The following is a 22,450-nucleotide window of genomic DNA, read 5'->3' as shown; positions in this document are numbered from 1 at the left end:
AAGCTGACTAGGACAATGATTATTAGCGCCAAGTCTAAAAACTTCACTCTGTGTTATTGCTCTTGAAAAACTAATTTTAAGTTTTATTTGACAGTGGCAGGTTAACAGAGAAAGGAGTGGGCATTTAGAAAAATATCCTATATGTTAAAAGACAAGTGTGTCACCTCAAAGATTTAATCCAAGAAATAGTCTTGGCAGGAAATGTGAGAGACATGATATGGTGAGAGCTGAGAACAGCCTCGGTTGCTACAACCATCAGTGTGGTTACTAAGCACACAGCACCTCAGCCTGCCAATCCCTCACTCCGAGCTTCAGTGTCGTGGCCTGGAAATCTCGGTCATGCTGCTTCGTAGCGAGTTATACGAGCAAGTGCAGACAGACTCCTTGGAGAAAGGACTGGGAAAACAGTGTCGCACCCAAACTGGAAATTACAGTTATTTTCATCCACACATGCCTCCAGCCACCAGTGTCAGTTGATTCTTCAATAAAAAAACTTTCAAATTCTTATTATGTCTCCCTTTCCACTATTATCGTCAGGCAGTGTCTTATCATCTTTTACTGTGAGATTATTTCAGCACTCCCTGCTTGCCTGTCTTTGCCTCTTATTCCTCCTCAAAACCACCCTCTTGTGGTTTCCCTAAAATACCAGCAATGTGTTTGTTTCATAGATCTGGTCATTCCACAAAGAGAGCCGATAGCTTTCTGCCACCTGAAGATGCTCTGGTCCTGATTTGTTGCTCCAGCTTCAGCTTTGCCCACCTCCCTCTCTAACCCCTGAGCAAACTCCATCATTACACTACCCATCTTTTCCTGAACAAATCTTTGACATTCTCACCTGTGGGCATGGCCTTCTTAAACTTCTCCCTGTCCCTAGTGCCTTTACCCAGCAATACATCATCAGAATGGAATTATTTACTGTAGTAGGCAGAATAATGACTTCCCAAAGATGTTCACATCCTATTTTCTGTAGCTTGTGAATATGTCATTCTATGGTAAAGGAGAATTAAAGTTTCAGAAGGAATTCAAGTTGCTGACCAGTGACCCTTGAGGTTATCCTGGATTATCTAATGGGCCCAGTGTAATCACAAAGGTCCTTTACATGCAGAAGAAGGAGGCAAAAGGCTTAGTGATACAATGTGAGAAACACTCAATTGGCTGCTCTAACTTTGAAGCTGGAAGGGGTCATGAGCCAAGGAACATGAGCAGCTTCTAGAAGTTAAAAAAAAGCAGGAAAATGATTCTCTCCCAGATTCTCCAGAAGTAACACAGCTCTGCTGCCACCCGAGAGATCCATTTTGGACCTCTCACTTCCAAACTGTAATATAATAAATTTGTGTTGTAGTAAGCCACTAATCATGTGTTATTTTGTTACAGAAGTGACAGGAATCTAATACATTATGCTCATTCATTTTTTGTTCATATTGAGCACCATGTAAGTTCATCAATTTGCTAAGTACTGTGGTGGAAACAGAAGAAATGGAAGATACAGTCCTGGCCCACAGGCATTTAAAATCCACTTTGGAGAGATAATAGTAAGTAATATCCATCGAACATTTATCATGGCAAACAGGGCTCTACACTGTGCATATATTACCTCACTTTCTCCCCCCGCAGCACCATAAGGTATGCTCAGCGAGGTTAATAAAGAGAATAAGTTAACAAGATGGGAGAATGGGCATTTGAACTCAAGCCCAAGTGACTTCACCTAAATTCATTTAGCTCTCCCCTCCTGTTTTTTGGTTTTTGGTTTTTGGTTTTTGGTTTTTGTAGTAAAGGAACAGATAATTGCTTTGGGCTTTCAGAGGGAGGAGATACTATTTGAATTGAAAGAATCAATAATAGCTTTTGGTAGTAGGAAGATTTTGAACTGGAACTAGGCTTAGAAGGAATATTATATATTAATCATGACATACACAGTAAGAGTGACTATAAAATGCCTCTATCTTAAGATTCATCTATGTCTTTGTGTGGCTTCATAACTTTATTCATTTTAATCACTGACCGGTATTCTGTTGTATGAATATGCCACAGTTTATTCATTCATCCATTCAAAGACAACTTGGTTGTTTTATTTTTAGAGATATGAAAAAAAGTTGTTATAAACTTTTCCAGGAAAACTTTTTGTGAACTTAAATTTTCAGATGAGTTGGGTAAATACCTAGAAACATGAGGTTGGATCATATTATAAGACCATCTTGAGATTAGTAAAAGACTGGCCAACTGTTTTCAAAAGAGACTGTACCATTTTGCATTCCCACCAGTAATGGATGAGAGTTCCTGTTGCTCTACATTATTGCTAAAAATTGGAATTGTCAGATTTTAGCCATTCACTAAGTCTATAGTGATAACTTTTGTTTTTAAAAGACATCTCCACTGGGTGTAGAATTCAAGGTTTCATTTTGGGGCTATTTTCTTGCAGCAATTTAATGATGACATTCCTTTTATTTCCCCTGCCTGAGGAGACATATCCATAAAGATATAGCTAAGACCAATGTCAAAGAGAGTACTGCCTATGTTTTCTTCTAGGAGTTTTATGGTTTCAGACTTTACATAAGTCTTTAATCCACTTGGAGTTGATTTATGTATATGCTGTAAGATAGTGTTCTATTTTCATTTTTTTTGCATGTGGCTGTCCAGTTTTTCCAACAGTATTTCTTGAAGAGACTATCCTTTCTCCATTGTATGTTCTTTGCTTCTTTGTTGTAAATTAATTGTCCATATATGTTGGTTTACTTCTGGACTCTCAATAATATTCCATTGATCTATGTACCTGTTTTTCTACCAATACCATGGTGTCTTGATTACTATAACTTTGTAATATAGCTTGCAATCAGGGAGTGTGATACCTCCAGCTTTGCTCTTTTTTCTCAGGATTGCTTTGGCTATTGGGGTCTTTTGTGGTTCCATATAAATTTTAGAATTTTTTGTTCTATTTTATGAAACATTTTCTTGTTTTGATAGGTACTGCTTTGAATCTATAATTGCTTTAGATAACATGAACATTTTAGCAATGTTAATTCTTCCAGTCCATGAACACGGACTATCTTTCCATTTCTTTGTGTCTTTAATTTTTTTTCAACAATGTCTTATAGTTTTCAGTATATGGGTTTTTACCTCCTTAGTTAAATTTATTTTGTTCTAAATATTTTTTTCTTTTTGTTGTTATTATAAATAAGATTGTTTTCTTAATTTCTCTTTCTTCTAGTTCACTGGGATGACATCAAACTAAAAAGCTCTGCACAGCAAAGGAAATTATCAACAAAATGAAAAGACAACCTACTTAATGGGAGAAGATATTTGCAAATCATATATCTGATAATGTGTAAATCTGATAATCTAAAATATATAAAGAACTCATACAACTCATCAACAACAAAAAAAAACCAAACAGCTTGATTTTAAAATGGGCACAGGAGCTGAATAGACATATTTTCCAAAGAAGACATACAGATGGCCAACAGGAACATGAAAAGATGTTCAACATCACTAATTTATTAGGGAAATGCAGATCAAAACCATAATGAGATATCACCTCACACCTGTTAGAATGGCTATTATCCAAAAGGCAAGAAATAACAAGTGTTGGAGGAAAGGGAACTCTCATAAACTGTTGGTAGGAATGTAAATTGATACAACCACTATGAAAAACAGTATGGAGATTCCTCAAAAAATTAAAAATAGAAATATTCTATAACCCAGCTATTCCATATGGGGGTTTTTATCTGAAGAATACAAAAACACTAATTCAAAAAGATATATTTACCCCTATATTTACTCCAACATTATTTACAATAGCCAAGGTATGCAAACAGCCTAAATGCACATTGATGGATGCATGGATATATATAAACAATAGAATACTACTTAGCCATAAAAAATGTGAAATCTTGCCATTTGCAACAACATGGATGGACTTTGAGGGTGTTATGCTAAGTGAAATAAGTCAGACAGAGAAAGACAAATACTGTATGATTTCACTCATATGTGAAATATTAAAAATAAACAAACAAATGAAACAAACAGAAACAAACATATAGATACAGACAACAGAGTAGTGGTTACCGGAAGGAAAGGGGTAGTGGGGAGAGGATCAAATTGATGAAAGGGGTCAACTGTATGCTGACAGATGGAAACTAAATTTTTGGTGGTGAGCACGCTATAGTATATACAGAATTAGAAATATAATGTTATGCACATGAAACTTATATAATGTTATAAATCAATGTTACCTCATTTAAAAAATACCTCAAAAATATTTTAAAAATTTATAGTCCACTGTCTGCTTGCTCATAATTTTTTCTGACAAGAAGTCTGCATTCAACCTTATATTCTGTATCATGTGCCTTTTGTGGGGGGGGGGTTTGATCTTGAATCTGTGGTTGTGGCGTTTTCATCAAATTTTCAACAAAGTTCAAAAAACGAAACTCTTGGCTCCGATAATATTTTAATACATATAGATTGTATATGTCCCAAATTAACAGATTTTATAAATCATCAGCATTTTAATTTGCATAGGTAGAGGGATTAGCACAAAGGTATTAAGTGAGAAGGTTATGACTCCAACAAACAAGATCAACTTTATGGCTGGCTTCAGTTCTAGTTGGAATCCAGAATAAAATCAGGGAACCATGATATAGGGTGAGATCAGCAATCAGGATAAACATGTTTAAGATTAACATACTATAAAGGTTATATTTAGAATGGTGTCAAATAGACCTTGATTAGGATTCTGACTCTGTCATTCACTAACTGTATTAGGGTTTAAGAGCTTCCGTAAAATAACAGAATCGTTTTTAAAGGGTTATTATAACATCTGAATGAAACGATGTAAGTTCAGTGCTCTCAGAAAATTGCCTCCTATACACTGAGACCTCAAAAACTGGTAGTTATTACTGATTAGGCAATGAAGCTTTAATTAGAGAGACAGAATGCAAAAACTTGACTCATAGATTTTATAGTTCTAAGGTTGGAATAGATCATTTTTCTACCCAAGACTTCATGGAATCTGTAAATCAGGGGAAAGAATGAAGTCAAGGCCTGAGAAGAAAGCCAATGGCCAAGAAGCCAAAAGAAGTCTGTAGATGTTATCAACCCAGAATAATGAAAAAAAGGTAGTAAAGATGGAATACAGAGTGAGGAGGTGGGAAGGTGAAGAACAGGAGTGAGTAAGAAGAGAGCAATGGAGAGAGGTCTGGGGAAATTGTTAGGCGCTTGCAATTGTAGGCAAGTTTTCTTACATGCAAATTTGTAAATTTGGTTGATACTACTACACTTACTGCTCATGGGAATGGGAATACGATTAAATAAGATGACCATCTACCTAAATACCACAATGGCAGACCCGGAGTGGACCTCAGTAAACATGAGCTGTTATTAAGAGGATAATGTTGGATGGGTCATGAATCCCCTAGGCATAGTTCACAATTAGCCACACTTGATTCTGGCCTTAAGGCAATAGAAATTCCAGAAGAGTAAATTTGGAGTTGAGGACACAAAAGGGAGCACTGAAATGAAAAAAATATACATATGGAGAGAAGAGGAAAATAATGTGTAAACACTATGTTAATGTTCCTAGTGCCCACCATGACTGGATTGCTGAGCTGTTTGTTCTGTCTGAACCTTTTGAATCTGTTTCCTTTTCTGATTCAAAGTCTTTGCATCATTTTTTGCCCTCTGGAGAGGTTTTTGAGATTATGAAAATGCTAGAAACAAATTGAGCATTCATCACTATTATTCCCACTTCACAGATGAAGACAGAGGTTCAGAGCTACCTAGAGATTAGTTCATGATCCCTCAGCTTGAGTGATTGAGATGTGAACCAGGTCATTTTCCTTAACATGAGCCCCCACTCCATTCCACTATGTTGCTCTAAGGATCTTGTCAGATATTTAAACAGCATTGCCTTACAAAGGTGGTAATCCCCATAAAAGTAAACAGCAAGGCAGATGTTTGCTGGAGACTGAGCCAGATCTGTCTGTGAGTGCCGAATTGCTGTCTCAGCACTGCTGCCAATGCACAGTCTGCTTGCCCACCCCAGGCACCGGAAACAACGAGAAGGACCTTCCACATGGCAAAGTCTCCAAAGCCATGTGATTCCGTTGCATTTGCTTTAATACCTAAGCCAGGCACAGCTAGGGCAAGGGTCTAGCTTTGGTCAGGATGAGCTGAGGGGCTGCTCACAGATATCATCTGATGTTCAAGTCCGGGCCGTGCCTTCCTGGCAAATGCATTCCTCAGTTAAACAAACAGTAATTACAGAAATTGCAGATTTGATATTTTATTAATGAATGAGAGTACATAGGGGTATTGAAGGGTATCCACGAGCATATGCATAGTTATGCCATGAAAGCATTTCGGGTTTGCTTGCATCTCAGTACTACAGGGACACAGTTGGTACCTGGCAGCTTAAAGTGAATAGAATGAAATCTTTCCCTTTTACAGTTATATAAAGATAAGTCATAAATCAGGAAGGTATCTTGTAAATCATCTCAACTACTACTTTTATTTTATAAATAAGGGACTGAGGTCTCAGGGGCATCGGTGGAATTTGGTTGTGGTCACAAAGCTAATGAGTGAAGGAGTCAGGATCTCCATCAGGGCTGCTGGCTTTTGCACTCTGTATCTGGGGCAAGTCACAAACATATAAAGTCTGATTTCTTTCTCCTATTTCCCTTTCCTTTTGTTTTTGTTTATCTTTCATTCTTTTATTCTCCAATTCATCGATCAATAATTTTCTCATTCTTTGCCTATTTTATGTACTTTTTCCTTTCCTCCCTTTTCAGGAAAGATAGGAATATCCCGTGTTCAGTGTGAAAGAGTTTTTGTTTGTTCATTTCTGTTTCCAATGTTTGTGAAATGGAAACCCAAAGAGGATAAATGTCTCATGCAAGTATACACAGCTATACAGATACATCCTGGGGCTGAAACTCAGCTTCCTTCACTGTCAATCTCATGGTTTTATTTTTTGTAACCATTCTACATTTTTTTTCCATTACAGTTAACACTTTTGGGCCATGACTTTCACTATATTATTGGTAACATGACAGCAATTTTCTTTCTTCAACACATACAAAAACATAAAAATGTTCTAGTTCTTGCTTCTCTGAACTTCCTAAAATTCTAAAAGAAGGGCTCACGACAAATTCCATTGGTGGGACCTTATGGCAACTATGTTAAGAATTTACCAAAGATGTCAATACAGCAGAGTTTTTGTTATGGGTCTCATAAAATAAATATTATCCTAATTAGAAAAGCATAAAAGTATGCTTTCAATAACTATCGAGACATTAGTGAACAGATATCACATCATTAGCACATCCTTCTCAATTTATATACACTTTGAAAATCTCATTTACTTAGATCCTTCATGTCTTTATTTCAAGAATCACCAATCTTTATCGTGATTAACCTAGATTACCCAAAATTTCTTTAAGGAAAAAGAATCAGTTAAAAGTTTTTCTGATGTAAAAGGTCAAGTAAATCTACTTTCATTCTATGGTGTATATCTAAGCTAGATTTCCAGACCTCATCTCCTTCTCCATTACCCCCTTGGGATTCTGGAAATACCTGGTCAGGCTAGCAGAGTAGGTTAACAAATTTCCTATTTGCTTGAGGGTGTAATGAATCTCATGGATTATTTAAGTCTGAATGCGTTTAGGCTAATGTCTGACAACAAGGGCTAAGACCACTGTACTAGAGTCTGCTATTTATGTTACTTTCCTGCTCGCACTCCCTTCTAAAGGAAATCTACCTGTCCTTCAGCCATTATATGGCCTTTCTGTCTACTTATGTGACCCATGGTGTCCTAGTTTTACAGCTATTTGAGCAAAGGATGAGCACTTCATCCAAGCTGAACAATGATCCCTGACTTGACACAATGAAGTGAATGGTGTCGATCATAGTTTTCTTGCAGAAATTTGAAATAAGAAGAGCTGAAAAAATTAGTTCACAGTTAGGGAGATCGGTAATAGAAAGATAAAAAGGTAAAACTGGCACTTTGCTCTGCTTCCATATGAATAAATGTTTATTATTTAGTGCAATCATATAAAAAACTTTGCATTCTGAGATAAACCTCAAAATGCAAGAATACTGTATTTATTACTATTCTCCCAAATAAATATTGTCTTGAGCCCCTATTCCTGTAGGTTTCTGATTCCCTAATGAAAGCAAGTTTATCTCAAATGTTTGCAATACTAGGGCACATGCCACCCCGTGTAGATTTACTAATTATAAGAGGCAACGTGTGTTTTTCTACCAATGATCAGACTATCTGTAGCTTTCTTTTCCTCTAGAATCTCACTGTATGTTTTACTCAGAGTGTCCAGTTCTTCGGAAAGCTTTACATGAGATTATTTTCTAAGTAATCCTCCAACCAAAGTCTCTATGGTTTCCTAGAATGCACAGTACTGCCTCCCAAACTTGAGCTCATGGACCAGAGTCCGTTTGTGATGTGTTGCATGAAAATGAGAAAAAATGAATTATATGATCATTTTTTATAAAGTAACTTTTATGAACTTTAAGAACTGTTCTTCATTTAAATATCATACCCTTTCTATATTCTGATGATCAAATATCTTTTCTTTTATGAAAAGATGATAATATTAAATAGCGTTTCTTTCTCAATACCTTGACTGGGTCTAGTAAAATACTGACACCCTATATAAGTACCTTTTAAAATTTGCTAAAATTTGAAGCTCAAAAATCTGGGCCACTGATGCATGGGGCATGGAATTAGATGACAAGCTGAGTTTTGGAAGTTTGGGAATGAATTTTCAAATAAAGAAACTTAACACTGTCCAGAGAAGCACATATTCCCCAGTTCAGCATGGGTCTACTGGGGTTGAACCAAGACCTGCTATAAAATATCAGTGTGCTTGAGCCATGAGGCCATGACAGAAGCCACAGGTATAGCCAAGAATGAGACATCAGTGAAGTAATCAAAGGCTCTACGATGAGCCTCGGGGCAACCAGGGAAAGGAGGTGCTAACCACAGTGAAGATGGGGCATGAGAGCCAATGGGGTCACCTTGGGAGTCCACAGACTGGGAGAAGGGGCTTGGGGGCTGAAGTTCTAGTGATTTAAAGTGACCAGGTAGATATCAAATATTTTTTTAAAGATTTTTTTGATGTGGACCATTTTTAAAGTCTTTACTGAATTTATTACAATATTGCTTCTGTTTTATGTTATTTTGGTTTATGGCCGCGAGGTACGTGGAATCTTAGCTCCCTGACCAGGGACCAAACCCACACCTGCTGCGTTGGAAGACAAAGTCTTAACCACTGGACCACCAGGGAAATCCCAGACATCAAATATCATTATTTGTTACCATGACCACAAACTTTGTCCCAGAGGATATCTCCTGATCAGTGCAGTCTGGGGAAGGTGAATCATATAAAGAAGTCAGAACGAGCTGGAAAACCTAAAGTAAATGAGATACATGGAAATCCTTTAAATAGCCTCCTTTCTGCACCTGTGTATGGTTTGACTTTTCCATCTAGACCTATGATTCTTACTCCTGGCTATATATTTTAAAACACCTGGGAAAATTTAAATAACTTCCCAAAAGGGCACTGTGGTGAGTTTTGAGGCCTTGACCTCATCCACCGTGTGCCCCGTGAAAGCATTTCACTCTAGTTCCTCATTACAAAGCGAAGTCATTGGAATAGGGGTTCTCCTTCCGGCTCAGAGGTTCTATTCTATTCTCTTACACATTTCCATCAATTTTTCCCAAAAGGAAATGCCATGTCTTGATCCCAAGGCAGAAAAATTAAATTAATGTTAGTATAGTTCCAGTCGTTTAAAGTCTGAATTAAGTGATAAGACTGAACTCAAGTACCCAGTTTTTGTCTTTAAATGGGAGATAACAAAGAATAAAAGGATCTTAATTCTTTCTTTGTTGGACAGGCACAGTCACAGCTCGCTGAAAGGCAGACAAGTCCTGTGGTGACCTGTCCAAAGAGCTTGCTGGAATTCCACTCTCTGGAAATTTCCAGAAAGTTGTTCACAGGGAGGTGTCTCATTAGAGGCACTCTTCTACAAAACCGCTTAAGAAACACCTGAGAGAAGCTGCCGGCCACCAGATGTTGCTATCTGCTGTGCACTGCAAGACCAGGATGCTGGATAAATTGTACCCACTGCTGGGGAAATCCTGGTTGCCACAGGAGCTAGACGTGGAGAAGCCACACCCTCTACAGGAGCCTGCCAAGAAGTGCACCGGAACCGGGAAGCAAAATTCCTTTCTTTCCCCTACAATGACTCTCCAGCACTCTGTACTATCAAAATTAGCATTGTGTTTACCAGCAAAGCAAAACTTTATATAAAAGGTCCCAGATCCATTTCCATAGAGCAGGGTAAAAGGGTTAATTAGAGGCTAAGATGCAATAAATCGATAACTGGCACAAGTTCCTTGAGAGATGTACATCTGACTGGTCATATATTATTAATACTGCCAGGGGGCCAAAGAGACTGCAGAATATTTTTGAAAACTGTCATTGATGTGTATACAACTGTTCTCTGCATGCTGTCCCCAGAGTCCCCACTGTGTGGTACCAGCCCAGGCAGCTGGATTTTGCTCTGATTCTCTCTCTGTACCCTACCTTTCCCTACTCTTCCTCTTACCACAGGAGCTGGACTCCAAGTGTGGCACTCTGACCTCTAAACAGTTCCTTCCAAACTCTTCCTTAACAGACTTTGATTCCACAGACTCCAAAGTGGGAGGAAATTAACTAAAGGGCGTTTACTTTAGGGAAACGCTGATATATTCGTCTTCATACCAGGCATGGAGAGGCAGCAGGCGGAGTCATGGATGGGCACAAAGAGGGGAAAGTGATTGAAGAGAGGTGAGCACAGCAGGGCAGCCTCTAGGCTACAGCTCTACAGGGCCAGTGCTATTGGCAAACATTCTAGGAGCACTGCTGTGGGGCTCTACTGGGGTGAGGAAAAAGCCAGAATCCAGGAAACAGAGAAATCATGGAGGAGTCCACAGAGCCAGTGAAGGCGAAGGTGGGTTTAAATATATTTTAAAATCAATACTTACGACTTTAACGTTTAAATAAGTTCATTCCCAGTAGCAGAGAGCAGGATAAAAATCATATAGGCTAATACAGAGCATGGAAGGGGAAGAGGTGAAATAGTGAGAAGTTAGAATTTCAAAATCAGAAACAATTGCTGACACTAAGCAGGACTCAGAACACAAGAACCAGGCAAATGCTAAGCATAACTGAGTGGTTGACCATATTCCCTTACTGCTTCTCATGAAAGATTTCCCATTTTCCTTACCTTTGTTAAGTAGCATTTCCTTAAGCAGAATGGCTGGAGCATTAGACAAATGTCATTGGTATCACATTCCCTAGTTTCATGCAGATAAAGAGACAGAGCTTAATACCTTGAAACTTGATTTCTGAACACAGAGCAACACAGCCATGGTGAATGCAAGCAGTGTATATTGAGTGTATTTTTCTCTTCCTCGACTGGAGCCTGATATTGTCACCTCTATATTGCAAATGATCTCCCAGTTGGCCCCAGAAACAGGAAGTACCTTCACTCCTGGGCTTTGTCCTGCACAGGAACAGGTGTGTTTTGAAGTGATGAGTAGGGAAATCTCAGTTGTCCCACACAGGGTCCCGTGGGTGAAGGAGATTTTGAATGTACCAACTTCCAGAGTCACACTTCATCACTACAACCCCTGAAACTAAATCACATTGAAATCACATCAGTGATAGATAAGGATCAATGTTGATAAGGATCTCAAGACCAATTTACTGAAGTACTGGTCAAGCCCTTCCTGTTGTCCATTTAAACTAAGGCAAATCGTGTGGCTGGTGTGCTGGGCATTTCACTATGCATGCACCATATTTTATTTTACTAGAAATATTTTCTTCTTTTAAAATATAACTTTTCTCTACCATTATAAAAGTAATGCATAATGATTATAAAAACTTAAGGGAATACAGAATAACACAAAGAGGAAGATAAAAATGTCCTAGAGTCCCACCTCATAGAGCAGAGTTTCATTCTAGAGGTCTCCAGATACTGAAACCTACTATTTTTTTTTTTTTTTTTTTTTTTTTTTCCCCGCTCTGCAGCATGTGGGATCTTCCCAGACCAGGGCACGAACCTGTGTCCCCTGCATCGGCAGGCGGACTCTCAACCACTGCGCCACCAGGGAAGCCCTGAAACCTACTATTTTGATAAGAAAGAGGAAGATGAGAAGGTAGAGTCTCCTCACCCCTCCCTTTTTTGTTCCTGTTTTGTTCCTTGTGGTGCACTGCTGTCCCAGTAGCGCAAAGGACCCTTACCAAACTGAAGCCAGAAGCTGACCCTCATTAATTTAAAATCTGACATCTTGGCTGTTAACTTGTATCTTAACCTCTTGAGTTCCCATTTCCTTTCTTCATATATAAGGGATGATTTTTTTAAACTTGTGTTTGTTGGATGGAGATGCCCTTAAATATTTGTTGTAGGACCAAGTAGGGTCTTGAATTCCCTCTGGGGCATTGGGTCACTATGGCCGTGACACCTGGGTTTTCTAGACTAGGTCCTAAGAGAATAGGAGACTGGGAAAACGAGTTCACCACTATAGGGTGGGGGAATGGCAGTCAATGTAGTGAAATGTCAGGAAAAATGTTCATGTGCTGGACACCAAACTTTACAGTGTGGAAAGAACGTGACAGAGCTGGTACCAATTCCATCTTTGCCACTTCCCTTGTACGCTTGTACACTTGGGCAAGTAACCTAACAACTTGTTACTTCTACTTGTGTGTAACTAATGGAAGTTAGTATCCCACCATCCTCACTGGATTATTTTCAGAACTACATTAAAAATCTAGACAAGCCCCTAGCACACTGTCTGGTACAGAGATGCTTAACAAGCATTGTTTCCTCCTCTGTTCCTCCTTGCTGCTGATTTATTATCTACTGAGGTTTGGAGTTGAAGGGGGTGGTATGTTTGAAGTCATTTTTTCCTTAGATGTCTTTTGGTTCAATATGTGTCTGTCTCTCATTTCCTACCTGAGAGTTTGTTACCCCAGGTTAGCAATGCTGAAGGTGTTGCTATGGCTACGGCTATCCTGTGACTTGGAGTAGTGATAAAGCTGCAGGAGGCTGAGTCTGTGCTTTCGTGCAGATGTCCTCAAAACCACAGAGAAGGAACAGTGAGCCTTGGGAGGACACTTGCCTATGAAATTCTGGGCCTTCAGTGGGCAAGGGTTGAAATCAAGTGATATGAGGACTGCACACATCAGGGCCGCCTTATACAACCTGCCCTGGCAGTATCAGGCCCTTCCAAATGAGCAACCCTTACATATGGGAAACTAAAAACACAAATTTATTATTCTCTGTATTTTTGTTTCTCTTTTCAGTCTCTTCTCTATTTTCACTGATAACCTCTCCTTCTTCCCTTGAAAACAGATTCCCTGATTTTAACTCTGCAGAAAAAATGAGAGAGAGAAACCCTTTTTCCTTTCATTAAAGTTGCTTACTGAATCAATTCTGTTTATAGAAGGCAGCAACATCCAGGCATATATTGCTTTCGCTCATCTCATACCGTAAGTCGTGTGGTATCGATTCTTCCTCTTTTTGTCCAGCTATCTTGGGCATTCTAACCTGGGACCACACAAGTCCACAGCTGATTTATCAAGCCTGCCAAAATTCTCAGCCTGAAAGGCAAAAAGAAAAAGCGTGAATTACATTATGTAGCCAAGTCATTTAACATAAGTTATCTCATTTCATCTTCCCAGCTATTCTATGGAGTAGCTGGCATTTCCTCATTTTACAGAGGTGAGTATTTTGCCTGCAGTCACGGAATTAGTAAGTGTCTGAGCCACTAAACGAGTCTGGGACCATCTAATTGCAAAGCCAGCCTTTTATCTTTCTGGGTCATTGCCTTATAATGACACAGGCATAGTATGCTCAGTACAGGGCATTACACCTGTGTAAAAGTATACATGGCATTAAAAGCTGATGGTGACAACGAGCCAATATCGTGTCTGAGATTTTTTTTCTAAGTCTGTAAAGTATTCATCAGTGCAACTGTTTTCAGGGCTGCTGGTCTTTGAAAAATACACATCTAGGGAAACACAGGAAAGAACAGATGTTGCCTGTGGCATTTCATGCCTAATGCATAGTACTATATCCCTCAGCTCCTGGAAGATGAATTCCTTTCGTTTTCTCACCACTTAGGTTTGGTCACTATTCACAGATCAGACAAGAAACATATGCTATCCTTTTCCAATCTAATCCTCACCTTCTCCATTAGGCTTTAAGGAGGCAGGAGGGCATGATGAAAAGAAAAAGGATCATGAATAACCAGGGTGCTAATCCTGGACACCTTCAGCAACCTGACCAATTCTTCATCTCTAAGGGGGTGAGCAAGGCTCTCTTCTGGCAACGGTTGAAGTCACACCTGGGATGTGAGGTCTGCATATGTCAAGCCCACCATAGGCAGCACAGCTGTGTAGTATCAGGCCATTCTGAATGAACAACTATCATGTTCCAGAGACTCAAAGCACAAATTTATTTTTACCTGTATTTTTGTCTCTATGTTCAGTCTAATCTCTATTTTCATCCATATATCCCTAGTACTCTTGTGAGGATTTAATGAAATTAAATGTGTCATTTAATGAAATGACCTATTTGAGGTTCCTAGTACCTTGTCTGGCATATAGTAGATGCCCAACAAAATCAGGCCCCCTTCCCTTCTCTTTTTTCCTTTCCAAAGGAGAGGATAATCCACTTCTCTCTTCTTGGTACAAGCTACTATTGTCTTACTCACAAGTCTAATTTCCACAGATTATAGCTCCTCATGAATATCAGGAAGACCAGTACTCACTCAACAAAATGGCACCTTAATGTTATTTCCTTAGGAGGTTTAATTATTTGGTAAACGTACAAACACCTACCATGTATGAAGGGGAATAAATAACAGAAAACTACAAATCATGGACTTGACCCTCAAAAAGCTCACAGCTTGGCTGGGGAGACAGCAACACAAGAGGGAGTTGTGAATGTGGGCTGAGACATGCTATACCTGACTTGGGTACTCCAGATTAGAACCTTGGAGTCATAGGACTGTAGGAAGTCTCTCTAACCTCAAGCTAAGTAGGTCGCTAATGATGGAAAAGAGTTCTCTACAAGATTTAAAATCCTACAGCTCTTCCAAGCTTCAAGATAAAATACTGCCTCCACTCCTAAAGAGAGATCGAAGCTCTACCACAGAGAGGCTTATTAGCAATCACCCTGATATTCAGACTTTGCAATCAAAGTGAACAGCCTAATTGGCTGATTAAAAACATTAGTTCCTACTGAAATGTATTTCAATATTGGACTGTGAGACTTAGGGACTCTGTACTATCCACGAAATCAGAAAAGTATTTGTCTACACTCTTAAACTGCATTGACATGGCCCAGTGTGAAATGGAAATTAGGCGAATCTCTGAGATGTTTGAGAAACCAAGCCATCTCGATTTGATGGGTCAAATCTTGGAGTGGACAGGCTCCCTTCATGATCCACATTGGCCACTGAAAGGATGCTCCACCCTCCCTTCCAAAGACTTCCCCACAGTCTTCTCAGAAGGGAAGATATTCCCAGATCTCTCTAGTAGCACAAAGTTTCCATGGCAACTTTGTGCAACTAGAGAGATCTGGGCAATATCTTCTCTTAGGAACCTCTGCTAAAAACACTAGGCATCTTGGTTCATTTGTTTTTCTCCTCTACAGTCAGAAGTTTAGAGAAAACAAACACAGAGGGTAAAAGCCAATATTTATTCAACCCACATTTGGGGTCAGGCACTGCTCTGTGGTGCTTCTCTCCCATCAACCATGCAAGATGCCATTAACCCTGTTCTACAGGTACAGAGCTCAGGATCACAGGGTTAAAAGTGACTTTTCCAAGGTTAGTTAGTGGGTAAAAGGTGAGATCAGATTCAAACCTCTGACTCTCTGAATGAAAACACTCACACCATTTTCCATTCCACCACAGTGCATCTCCCAAAGGGCAGGATATAGCTGTTCTCCTACTTTGCCTTTTCATTTTCTTCTCTGTCTTTCTTAGTTTCCTCTCCCTCCTTTTCTTCGTGTCCTTCCCTCACGCTCGACTATTTAAGTGGCACAGAGGTCACGCTTGTTGTCACTGGCTCATGCTTCTCATTGCCCATTATTTTCAACACAGCCAGATTCCTACAGAGGGACAAAGCTTTCAGTGGAAAGTTAGAAGACAACATTGTGTCTGACTGTCAAACTACAAGGATCATTAACTTTCTTGCGTTCTTCTCTCTTTATCTTTTTTAATATATTTTTGGAGTTATCGATCACTTAAGACATCAATGTTTTTTTAATGACACTTCACTTATTGCTCCCAAAACATATAGGGTGGTTAAGGGATGATATGCTGGCCGGCAGTATAAAATTGTCAAAGGAAGATTAACTCTTTCCCCACAATTTAATTCTATAGAAAATTTCTATTATATTCATACTTGTTGTTTTAGTCATGATTTATATGTAGTAGTTGATAAGCATTGTGGCTACCTTTCATTTGCCAGTAGTGTTCAGGAAAGTATATTATTGTGATGACATAAAACACAAGGTTAATACCAGTCAACAGGTCACACGTGCCGTTTGCTGTTCACCGTAAAGCACTATGATTAAAATTTTAAGCAAATAGGCTGACAGTAAGGAATGTACATTGTTTTTAAAAGCACAACTTTAGTTCCATTGAGGAATCCAAGTAGCTGCAATCCCCATTAACAACATCGTTTATTTGGGAGACTGGCAGATGTTTAAACAGCTGTTGGAGCACAAATGTGGGTTAATGGAAGAAAATGATGTTGGGGAATTTGCTCCATACTTCAGAATCTGGCCATGCTTTGAGGTCAGCACAAACACAATGCCACCATTTCACTCTTCACACCTGCCTCCTGGCTGCCCTGCCCAACCCCTTTAAGCAGCTGCACCCAACCTCATACACTCACTGAATACACACAAAACAAAACCTATAAATCATCCTGGCTCTGAAGTGCTCACCTTGCCCTGGTTCTCAAACTTTCATCTACTTGATCCTGGATTTCCTGGCCAACATCTTTTGTTCCTGTCTGTCTTATCCTCATATCTGACCCTGGGAAGACCAGAGCTGGCGTTCCCCAGGATTATTTAGCATGGAGCTCTATGTGGTTTCATAGGTCAGGACCTGCACCAGGATGTATGCTCCTTCAGTATCACAGGTTAACAGATGAGAATGCAGGAAGTCAGTGTGTAGGTGTAGTAGCAAGTAGGAGAGTGTTCCATTTATCAAACAGAGAATAATAAACCACTCCAAAATTTAGTGGTTACAATAACTACATTTATTGGGTTGGCCAAAAAGTTTGTTCGGGTTTTTGGCACTATCTTATCAAAAACCGGAATGAACTTTTTGGCCAGCCCAATATTTTGCTCACTGATGTGCATTTTGGGAGAGCTGGAAGGGAGGGGGCAGCTAATCTGTTCACTTAGCTGGTTCATTAGCCATCTGAAGACACTGATGCAGTCTACACAGGTCAGCATCTGGACCTCAGAGGAGGGTGAAGACAGGTGGAGAGGGGTGGAGAATAGAACTGGAAGGACAAATGTACAACATCCCTCGAAGTCATCGATACAGAATAGGGTAGGTAAGGGAGCAAGGGGAAATATACACTGAATAAACAGGTTAATACGTATGGGACCATCTTATGAAAACCCATCTAGCAAAGCTTATGATGGACAAGGTCTTATTAAGGGCTATTTGACAGCCAGCAATAGAGGGAGAAATTCCTTCCTGGAGTCCACCTGGAGATGGGATGTCTCTATGACATGAATTTGGGAGAGACTGCACTTAGTCCATGACAGGGTGTGGTTCTTTTCGCAGTCTACTGTCTTTTTACTCTTATTTAAGAGAAAGATACATCTAAAACCCTCGTACAAACTATGGAAAACCATACAATTGATTCTGTGTTTTAAGCAGCCTTTCTCTTAATAAAAGGGACAGGATAGAACTGTCTAGCTCTAATCAATTTTCACAATGTAGGGAGAACAACTTTTGGGAAAAAATATATGTATACAAACATACGTATACATATATTTACATATATACATTTGTAATTTATGTACATATATATGGAAATATTTTTGCATATCAGAATTGTAGACAATAATTTATATATACTAAACATTTTTTCCCAAAAGTCGTTCTCCCTAAATTGTATGCACACACACCACACACACACACATATCTGCTGGGGGATAAAATCTTAGTCTCAATTTGAGATGTCTATTACTTGCTTTCCCTGAAGTAATACCTATGTTGCAATATGGCGCCTTAGGTTGGGGGATGGTAGAGGAAATATTTATTCCAAAAGGTGCACCATGGCATCTCTTATGATGTCTTTCATTGACAAGCCATGCATACTTCTGAAGAGCTGACCCTTGTTTTGACATTCAAGTCTCCTTTAGTTCCAGTGGCATTTTCTAATACAACTGAACTCTCCTGAGTACAAAGAACATTCCAAGAGTCGTATACCACCTTGTGGCACACTTGTTTAGCTAAGCCCCTAAGCTTCTCTGACGGTTTTGTAGCATTGGCCTGTAGACTGGCAAAGGGATCCTGGAATCTTCTGTGAATGAGCCTTTCTGGCATCTACAGTATAACCATTTCTTCTCTGACTGCACGTGGTGTAGCCTGTTATCCACTAAACGTTAGTAATGTCTTATTCTTCAAAACCATACATCTATGTAAATCCTTTGACTAAGTTGCAAGTATCTTCCATTTCCCTAAGGAACTAGGTATTTGATTATCAAATGCAAAATAAATAAATAAATAAGAATAAAAAAGATTAAATTAAATTAAAAGAATAAATGAAAAGTTCTTTCAAACTCGATCTAATTGATATATATGCAATATTGCAAAAAACAATACAGGAGTAAACATTCTCTTTAAGTATGAACATTTACCAATATTGACTACTGTTGGATCATAAGGAAATCTAAAAGAACTTAAGTCATTCATAGTATGTTCTCTGAGCACAGTGGAATTAAACTAGACTTTGATAACAAAAGAAGTGGTGTCTCCACACATCTGGAAATTAAGCAAGAAGAACAAAATTAGAGAAAATGTATTACTGGGTATCAAGATTTTGTAATGCTATAAAGCTTAAGATAGTGTGGTATTGGTACCATGAAGAAAAAATATGAAACAGAACAAAAGTTCATAAACAGATCCACATGTAGATGATCACTTAATTTATGACTAAGTTGACTTAAGAGCAAAGGAGAAATGATGTTTTCTATCAATAATGAATCAGTTGGATAACCACAGAAAAATCCTTAACCCTAATTCATGTCACATGCAAAAATTAATTACAGGTGAATTACAGATCTAAATGTGAAAAGTAAAACAGAAAAGAAAATATCTTCATGACCTTGGGGTAGGAAAGGTTTCTTAAATGGGATACAGAAAAATAATAAAACAGTGATAAATTGGACTATATTAAAATTAAGTACTATATTCATCAACAGACACCGTTGAGACAGTCAGAAGCCAAGTCACAGCATGTACATATCTGACAAAATATTTATGAAGAGGGCTCTCCCAAACAATAAGAACCCAAAAGAAAACTGGACAAAATACCTAAGCTGCCATATCACAGTCAGATAAATATTTGAAAATGTTCTCATCTCATCAATCATCAAAGACATGCAAATAAACACTAATATAAAATACCAGGATTGACAAATTTTAAAGTACATTTGTTGGAGAGGTGTAGAACAATGAAAACTTTCATAGTTTTCTGTTGGTACAACCACTTAGGTATACTGGCAGTATCAACTAAAGCTCGTCTTACATATATGCTCTGAGACAGCAATTACACTCCTTGGCATATTCCAAACATAAATTTATACATATATTCACAGAAAGACATTTGCAAGAGCATTTGTGACAGCATGACTTGTAATAATCTCACAATGGCAACAACACAGAGGACCATCAGTATTTGAATGTATAAATATACTGTCTCATATTCATGCAAGCAACTTTATACGGAATTGAAAATTAATAAACTCCACTCATCAAGTGTATAAACAACATGGATAAGCCCTGAATGATGTGGAGCAAAAGAAGCCAGGCATAAGAGAGTACATACTGTATAAATTCCAGCAACTGACAAAACTGTCCAATGGTGTTCGATGTCAAGATAGTGATTACTTTTGGAGGGCAAATGATTGAGAGAAGATAGGTGCTTTTATTTATGAAAATGAATCTAACAGACGTTAATTTTTTTTTATTCAATTCTTTTTTTAAAAATTAATTTATTTATTTTTGGCTGTGTTGGGTCTTTGTTGCTGCGTGTGGGTTTTCTCTAGTTGCGGTGAGTGGGGGCTACTGATTGTTGTGGTGTGTGTGCTTCTCTTGTTGTGGAGCATGGGCTCTAGGCACACAGGCTTCAGTAGTTGCGGCACGCAGACTCAGTAGTTGTGGCTCGTGGGCTCTAGAATGCAGGCTCAGTAGCTGCAGCACATTGGCTTAGTTGCTCCACAGCATGTGGGATCTTCCCAGACCAGGGATCGAACCCATGTCCCCTGCATTGGCAGGCGGACTCCCAACCACTGCGCCACCAGGGAAGTCCCGCAGGCCTTAAATTTTATATCACTTCAGCCTTTCACTCTCATAATCCAAACTAACATATTTTAACAAGAAAATTAATTTAGCTGTACACTCATACTGCATTTTTCCATATATGTATTCTGAAAGTTTATTTAAAGGAAAGGTAATTTCGAACAAAATTTAAGAGGTTTGATAGAATTTTTGTCAGTAACTTTTAAATAATTCTAAATTATTGATTCAAGTTATATTCTGATAAACAGTGGGTGGTTTGGAGTTTGTTGGATCACTTTAAACCCACCCTTCTCCCCACTCTTCCCTTTCCTCTTGGTTCCTGCCCTCTTGAGTGTCAACTACCATATGCAAAACTACAAGGCCCTCCTATCTGTGAAGGCTGATCAGCTCTTGCCATCTTTTCCCCAAGAAAACTTTTAACAGGATTAAGTGAGGGGTTGAAGGAACTCTGAAAGCTATCCTCTCTCTTCCGCATCGACAGCTAGAGTAGTCAGACCTGAAGAGGGCTTCACTGGCCCAGGGGTACCTTTTATTTGGGAACCATCTTTGCCCATCAAAAATTAAAGGAAGCCCAAAATGAGCTCTGAGGAAAGGGAACAAGGCTGCTTAGTAGTGATTCTGCCTCTGGGATTTATAAGAAAGCATTTGGATCAGATCATTAGACTGCTTGTTCTCTTGTCCATCTCAAATTCCCAGGGCAGGAAAGCAGAGCTGGAGCATCCCATGGCCATAGTCCTTGATACTCAGAGAATTAAGAGTGAGGAAGAGAGATCCTTACCAGAATATTCCAAGAAGTATAGGAATAGCAGCTACAGAGAATTTAACCTCACCATATTGTACTTTCCTGTATAGATTTCTTCACACAACTAAGTCATTTCTCTTAGGTGAGAATGACCTGGAGTCATTTCTCCAGGTGACCTGGATATCTGAACATCAAAAACTGGAAAATCCACCTGTGAATCATTTTCCTCAAGCTAGAATAAAATGAACCAGATGTCAAGATAAAGAGTTACAAGTACTTATAAATGTTCTCCTTGACCCCATCCACCTGACTTGCTTGATTTACAACCTAACTTACAAATTGCTTGATTTAACAAAAAGTTGTTTGAGCAATGCTCCTACTTGAACGTCTTGGCTCTCCAGTGGGGTTAGAGTGGATGGCTGCTGGGAAATCTTCCCAGTACAGAGTGACACACTTAACTGTATCCTCCCTCTTCTCTCCTTAGTTCACAATAATGAATTCCTGGCAGTTGTTACGTACAATGTGACCATGGCCCGCAGTCCTGCCCCTGTCTACAGGTGATTGGGCTGTATGACCCAGCCAATCAGAAGCTTGTCTCTAAGAACTGAAATTTAGAGTTGAATAAGAAGTCATGACTTTTTGTTTGCTTAATACCAGTTGGTAAAACTCAGGAAATGGGGGCCACTTTTGGGTTTTTTTTTAATTATGTGGGCTTGGAAGTGAAGAAAACTGGTCTTCAGAGAAGGAGAGAAATAAGAAAGATTATAGAGAGAAACTATCAAGTCATCACTTCCAGTGCTATATCCTTACCCTTGTGTTTCAAAAGACACCCCTCTCCCCTCATAAGAAATGTCCCCATTTAATCAGATTGAAGGAGTGTAAGACCTTTTTATTTGCTGTAAGCAAGTCTTAATATACAGGGTATTACCACACTGAAAAAGCAAATATGCAGGTTTTCCATCTTGGCACGAACACTACTTGTGCTCACTCAGATATCTGCTACTTTAAATCTAAAGCTTAGCTTCAAGTAGATTTTCTTTTCTTCCCTTTCTCAAAAATGTCTTTTAGGGACTCACTGGTGGCACAGTGGT

At 38.9% G+C, this 22,450-nt stretch overlaps 1 long non-coding RNA gene across 1 annotated transcript in view; it reads right to left on the bottom strand.

Moving 5' to 3' along the window:
• LOC109548427 (uncharacterized) overlaps positions 1–22,450 on the bottom strand; it is a 436,971-nt gene that overhangs the window by 93,262 nt on the left and 321,259 nt on the right. The window contains exons 3-4 of the long non-coding RNA XR_002174512.3: positions 13,544–13,655; positions 11,537–11,689 (exon numbers count right to left, since the gene is read on the bottom strand). This is a non-coding gene — a long non-coding RNA (uncharacterized lncRNA). The remainder of the gene's footprint in view (positions 1–11,536; positions 11,690–13,543; positions 13,656–22,450) is intronic.

The sequence above is a fragment of the Tursiops truncatus genome, chromosome 16, assembly GCF_011762595.2.
Source record: "Tursiops truncatus isolate mTurTru1 chromosome 16, mTurTru1.mat.Y, whole genome shotgun sequence".
NCBI lineage: Eukaryota > Metazoa > Chordata > Mammalia > Artiodactyla > Delphinidae > Tursiops > Tursiops truncatus.
The sequence above is the reverse complement of the archived record's forward strand: the minus strand, read 5'-3'. Positions and strand labels throughout refer to the sequence as shown.